Source organism: Nansenia antarctica (genome assembly GCF_963989245.1).
Source record: "Nansenia antarctica genome assembly, chromosome: 10".
NCBI classification, from domain to species: Eukaryota; Metazoa; Chordata; class Actinopteri; order Argentiniformes; family Microstomatidae; genus Nansenia; species Nansenia antarctica.
This window is the reverse complement of record NC_137680.1, coordinates 17,155,114-17,162,672: the sequence shown is the minus strand read 5'-3', so window position 1 is coordinate 17,162,672 and position 7,559 is coordinate 17,155,114.

The following is a 7,559-nucleotide window of genomic DNA, read 5'->3' as shown; positions in this document are numbered from 1 at the left end:
TAAGAGGCGATAACCCTGCTGTTATTGTCACGGATCACTAGTCTCTCCACCAAAGACATGATGAGACATGAATAGTAAGGTTATAAACTTATTTTCATATATTTCATACATATATATGTTCCATCCCGCCTGTCAAACCCCCCCTGCTGAAAATCACATCATCCATTCTGGGTATCCATTGCCGAGGCAGGTGTGCACAGCAGTGGTGTGACATCCCGCTGGGTCAATCAAAGCTATGGAAATTCCAAGCGGTTAAGAAGGACTGGAGGCGAGACGCCGGACGATGATAATAACCAGCCACTGAAACAAATAGCAGGAGAGCCAATTTATTCTACACTCAGTGCCTGCATATTATTCACTAACTGGATCAACAAGAAATCTGAGCTCTTGCACATCAACATTTTAAGAATACAAATTACTCCCTGCCTCGACTGCATAGTGGAGTGTGTGTTGACTCGACTGTGTTGTTTAACAGCATGAAAATTGGAATGAGGATATTTATCAATGATCAATGGTTGAGGATATCCGTATTGTTTGGGGTAGGATGCTGATGCACTTATTCTGTCTATCCACAGAAATGCTTCTGTTTTAACAACGCCTAAATATCTTCAATGGTAATTAACCAGTGAGAATTGATATAAATGCTATGCACTAGTTATGTGACACCCTCAACCTCAGTGGTAGTGGCCATCATCGATCCTCAAGCGATATTCTGAGTGTATTATACTGTATATTCATATGCAAAGCATGTATGTCCACCTCTGTGATGGTTCAAAGGAAATTGGGTAATTTTCACCCCCCCCTCCCTCATACACAGACACGTGTCTTCAATTTATTTTATCCTTGGGCTACTAACAGTATTATGTTATAATGTGGCTTTTACATGGATATGTGAACGCTGTGGTGTAGCACTGTAGGAAAACAGTCACAACTCAGGCAATTACAGGACAACTGCATATACAGTATACTATAGGATGGATTTCCCACGTGTGCTGCAGTTTATTGCCTTTAATTATAAGACTAATTACGCGTTCATATTACCCCCTGCCCCCGACAGTAATCACAAATCCCTCACACCAGTCTGATTAAAATCTCATTGTGTTCATTGAAATAAGGAGATGAGATAAATACAGTCACAGAAATAGGGGCAGAACATATTTGCAGAATTGAAGTTCCCTTATTTGGCTGTTTTTGATGCAAATATACAATACAATACAATCATTTTGAAGATTAGTAAAAGATGAAAACATGAGCAGCCATTTTGTTCAAATATAGGCCTACTGTACTGTTGGCGTCTATGCTTTTCATCCCAGTTGTATTGTTGCATAATGGAGATTATGCCTTATTCATCAGATAATGGAAAGAAAGGGGAGCTCCCCACACTTCCTATTGGCCCCTAGGGACCACTGGCACAATGGTGGGACTCCACAAGGATGGACATACAGTGGGACAGACACAGTTGGACACAGGAGACCCACCCTAATGAACCTCTTCAAAGACATCCCATGCCTTATGGCACAAACACTATAGGGATGAGAAGAACACAACGACAGCATACACTTTCATTTTTTATAGTTTCAGAAAACAGAACAAAAAGTGCAAGGGTCTGTATTCTTTGGCCGTAACATGATTATTGAACTTTACTTCATAGCCCTTATGTGGACAAAAACATATTGTACTGTATGTTCTCTATGAAGTCTAAACGCTTGTCTTCAATCATTACGTTTTTTCCCAATAATTTAAACACGTTTCCTGAAACTATTTCTCAAAACTCTAAAACACAAAGAGTTAACCATTTTGTCAAAACTCAAAAATCTCTTCTCAAAACGGATTCTTTTCACCAAAATGATACACACAGCTATCCTATCAATATCAAGAGCAACACTGGTGGACTAAATTTAAAACACCACCTTCAAAATAGTGTTCATATACTGTATGTTTTGGCTTCATGAGGCCATGTTACATATTCAAATGTATAAACTGAAGAAATTATTTCCATTTTCTCCTTTTTTAAAGTTAAGGTTTTTTGTTGTTGTCCCAAAATAGGTTGTATTAGTTTTATATATACCATTTCATGGTACATACTGTAAAAACACTGTTGCCACAATTGTAATATAATACTGTGAATATATCATAAATATTCCACTGAGACAATCATTGTATCAGAATAGGATACAAAGCACATTTGTCTATCCAATGAGCCCCAATTGGGCTAAACTCACAACCCAGCTTCCCAGAGTCATACTGAAAATGTATAGTTGATATTGCAACATTGTGAGGGTCCTGAAAATACACCTACACCTATTTTGGCCAAACTCACAGTAATTGCACTGGTCAGTAAAATGAAAAACACTACTGCAAGAAAATGTTTAGACCTTCTTTCTGGGATGTAATGATGAAATCAGAGCACAAATGCAAAAAGGTAACAAAGCAAGTATGTGTAACACTAATACAGTCAAATGTCCAGCTGACTGAACTGACTGCAAAAAAATAATTCTGTAGGCCCACAAACAAATACAATAAATAATAATAAAATAAATAAAATACGGTGAAACAGATCTACATGTAAATCAGTCTGCCTCCCGCCTCCAAGCCTGATCAGGCCAGAGGACCTCATGTATATCACCTGTGATGTTCTCCCTGGCCAAGCAGTGGGCTGAACTGCGCCTGGCAAGGTGAATGTACCCCTGGCACATGTCTGCGTGGATGTTGCCACCACACGCCTTCTCCATTGCCTGAAAAGTATATACAGTACAGTATACAGTATATACAATAATACTATGCTTATTTCATAAATGTAAGACAAAACAGTACGCTATACATTTCTCTAAGCACTGTAGATATCCATAGAAACCATAAAGTTACATTACTGTAATTACTGTAAATAGTATATGAGACTACTGAAGTGGTTACGGTACTTACCTATTCTCATCTCTAAATGCCTGGATAACTGAGGCTACTGCCCAGCTTCAGTCATTGTTAGGCCATGATTGAGTACATGGTCAACAAAAGATTTCATTATTGGCTCACCTTCCTTCTCATCCTCCTCCTCTTCCTCCTCTCACTTCTATTCCTCTTCCTCTCTGTTGTCCATGCTGCTCCATTTATTTCCCCAAAACAAGAGCAGTCACCTGAGGCCTCTTTTAGGCTCTGACACACTATTGAAGTGTTTTGCCAATTGAGCTTGAACTGGTGAGAAGTGAGTGAGACCAATTGGTAATTGTGTGTGTGTTTTCCAGGTGAACAAAGTGTACTAAATGATGCGATTTGTGCTTAGAGTTTAGCAACAATGTGAATTGGAATTGCTTTTGAGTGAAAACAATGGAATTGTGCTTAGAGTTTAGTAGTCTGGAGCCTTGTTGTTGATACATGAGCTTCACGTTTTCAGACTTGTGCATAGTTGCATTTCTTGTGTGTATACAATGGAGAAAAACGGTAAGAGTACATCAGAACTCCCTGCGGTATCTTCATGTTCCCAAACACATCCTTATCAGACACCGGCGTTGTTTCCAGGATATCCTCTGCTCAAAGGCATTCTCTTTATCATGGTGGGCTTTTCTTGAGCCCCTGTGCTGATAGTTTTTTGAACTGACTGGTTATTTACATTTCTCTGGTTGGGCTTTATCCTCTCTGGAGACCGTGTTTTATCAGTGAAACTCACTTCCTCTCTGAAGCAGACACACGGCAGGACCCTGAATCACCAGACACGCTCACCATTTGAATGCAGAGCTGGAACTACTCACATAGTGGCCTAGAATAACGTGGCATTTTCAGCACGGACTTCCTATGAATTATTCACCGGATCCTCAAGAGGATGTCATTACGCTTTCTGTTGGGTATGTTAAATACACCAATACAGCCTTGTGGACAGATGTTCCTCGCTCCCCCTCATTGAGTGTTAAATGTGTGTTGTTGAATATGTGATATAATAAGCTGTCCATGGTCATTCATTCATTAATGATATCCATAGCCCGCTAAGCCCTTCATGAGTGTCGGTGGAGTGTCGGGAAGCCCTTTAATCCCACGGTTGCTCTTTCTTCTGCCTGTGACACTCATCCCCTCTGTGTCACATTTTGAACCTCTGCTAAGCCTCTTGCTGAGCGGATGGCCCAGCTGTCTGCTCCCATGCAGCGCAGCCCGCCTGGCTAATTTGTGCCCCTGCTTGGGATGCTGTTGATGTCCCCTGTTGATGAAGCATCATGCCCTGCACCAAGTGACTGCTTTTGTGCCCCTTGTTATATTAAGTAGCAATCTCCCATTGCCTGTAGAAATCTGGCAGAGTAGAGTCCCCATGCAGTCAGAGGCCCCTGTGGTAAACAGCACAGAGAATAATAACTGAGCCCACACTACGCACAGTAAAACTTGACGGAATGAACATAAAAAATCCTCAGGTTCAATTAAGAGTGTTTAATGATACATCAGTGTGCAAGCTAGCTCTCCTAGACGTACAGCTAATGAGGGGAGTAAAGGGAGGGGGAGTGACTGGTTTCTTTTTTCTCTCAACAGATTTTGGGCACCTCTGCGTCGCTAAGTCCCATGCTACCCAGTGATGGCATTCTTTTGGCAGTGTGAATATGGGTGTGTGGTATGCTATGGGGGACAAACAGCATATTGCAGCCAAAGGATGTATTACCTCACCAGTGGGTGTTTTAATCACATCTGTAATATTGCACCAACAAGACAGTTACAAGTTACAAGACATTTCACTACATTACAGTTACATCAGTTACATTGACAGTTACAAGAGATTACAAGACATTGTAACAAGACATTGAAGTTTGACATCAAGCACTCTGTAGCCTAACATAGACAGGGCAAACAATATCCTGTTCATCATGTCATGTTTAGTTTGCTAATGTCAATCCATGTTAACAAATGAATGTCAAAGGTTGAAGTCCAGTAGTCAAGGCACTCTAGACAGAGCTATAAAGAGCTAGGTCTACGTAATATAAGATACAGTACTGTATGAATGACAACCATGAGAAGACAAAAGAGGAAAAAAATGAGCACTGACTACTGTAGCAAAGAGAGAGAGTTGGTTGAAAAATCCTTAGGCCTGGTCTGTTAATGGGGTGACACAGCATGACATAACGGGATATGGAGTTGACCCCGTTCCCAACTTCTGCTCTTCTGGGGATCATCAATGTGACATGCATTACCATCAGAGCTCAGACTGGGCCTGCAAACCCACCACTCTCCCCTCTACTGCCACTCACAATCACCGCCAACACTAAGCCACCAGGACAAACAGAGATGCCTGCGTTGAATCTCACTTCTCTTCTCTCTCTGTCTGTCCTCCTCATCCCTCACCACATCCAGGACAGGAAAATCATCCCTGGCTGTCACGGATTTCTGCACAATCCTTGACTCATGACAACTCTGAGGATTATCTTTATGGGAGTTTGTCAAAGTCACAGTGGGTATTTATGCCACATCAGGGCAAACAGAAAGTGTTTACAAAGTTCCACTCCACTCCTCCCAACCGGAATAATCAGGGCTCAATTGCAACCAAAATTCAGAAAGCGATGACCATAAACTGCTCTCTTATTAATTCAGATTGAAATGATCCTAATCCTGACACAAGAACAAGGTATACAGGTATACCGATGCTTCGCTACCCGACGAGCTCAACACCTTCTATGCTCAGTTTGAGGGAAATAACACAGAAGCCCCCATAAAGGCTCTCACTACTCGCGATGACAGTGTGCTATCGACCTTTGTGGCTAACATATTCAACCTTCCCCCCCAAAAAACAAGCTGACTTTAATGACTACCGCCCTGTTGCACTCATGCCTGTCATCATGAAGTGCTTTGAGAGGTTGGTTAAGTCCCACATCAATTCCTCACTGCCTGCCACACTGGACCCACTCCAATTTGCATACTGCCCCAACAGATCCACAGATGACGCCATTGCTTTCACCCTGTACACTGCCCTATCCCAACAGAACAAGAAAGATACCAAGTGAGAATGCCATAGTGCCATAGTGCCCTCCAAGCTCGTCACCAAGCTCAGGGACCTGGGTCTTAACACCTCCCTGTGTAACTGGATCCTGGACTTCCTGAAGGGCAAGACGCCAGGTGGTGAGCGTTGGCAGCATCACCTCCTCCACTCTGACTCTCAACATGGGGGGCCCCCCAGGGCTGTGTGCTCAGTCCCCTGCTGTACTTCCTGTTCACCCACGACTGTCTGGCCACGCACAGCTCCAACTCCATCATCAAATTTGCCTGATCACTAACAACGATTAGTCAACCTACAGGGATGACAGTCCTGGTGGCACAACACAACATCCTAATGCCCGTAGAGTGTGTAAGTGTTGAGGTAAAAAAACTATCTGTCACGATAATCGATTTGGATATCTTAATCAGCTATATCCGTTAAAGTTGTAGTTGTGACTTGTTTTGGTGTTGTTATTTTTGCTATGCCATCTCACGGTTCATATCAGGATGAGAAATATTGCTTGGAGTGTAGCGTCTCAAATAGTACCAGTTTCTATTTGAGACACGGGTAAAACATGTGCTGGCAGACGCATGTGGTACAGCGTAAATTACGTCAACGTGCTGCATGCTACAGAGGCTTGATATGATCAGATATCTTGATATGATCCATCAGACACAGAAGGACATTAACAACACTAACCGCAATAGACAGAACTACCAGGCCCATGTGTCTGAAATAGAGGCGTCTGTTAACGCACATGACAGCCTAGATGCACACAGGGCCTTTTGACAGAAGCAGCTGATTATGACGCTGTTTATAGTGGGATGATGTTTGCACTTGCCGTGGGAAATTTGGAAGCGGTGTCAGGCAGGGCATTTTCCGTCGTGTGCTATGAAAGCAAATGTACACTTGAACATCTAACAGACTGTCTGAACAATCTGTTGTTCAGCTGAATTTGGGAGGATGTTTGGTTGCAAATGAATTAAATTTCGCACACAGCTGATGGTCCTCACTAGTTGTTCTCTTCATGATCATCAGGGGGGTATTCCATCAACGTCACTAAAGGAAAGTGAGACTAATCAAAAATAAAAATGGATTTTCCTTTAGCGATGTTGATGGAATACCCCCCTGCTTCCCTGGAATAATTTACCAGATGTAAACTCTAGCTAATCGGCAACTCAGCTCGTTTGGTTGCAAGTCAGATAGAGTTCTCTCTATCTGTCTCAAATCACACTAGCTGTTAATGACTGAGGCCTTTTTACAATGACTATGGGGTAGATCAGAGAACATTACAAACTAAGCATAATCACTTGGTAATCAGTGAAAGAGGAAAAAGAGAGGAGACAGTGGTATAAAAACAACTTTAGAGCCTGTTGAGAAGCTTGTTCTGTTACACAGAGATAAGGCAAAGTAGTTAATCATTCATGTATTAATCATCACTTTGATAACAGCGTCTTAGCTTCGGTCGGGTTGTTAAAGGGGTAGTGCTCTCTGACCACCCCTGTTGAGGCTGGCATGTAAAACCTGTTTACTGACAAGGTTTGTAATTTGAATCAGGCTCCCTGCTGCGTTGGTCCTCCAGGACGCCTTGTTTTGATTTGACACCAGGGGCTGATAAACA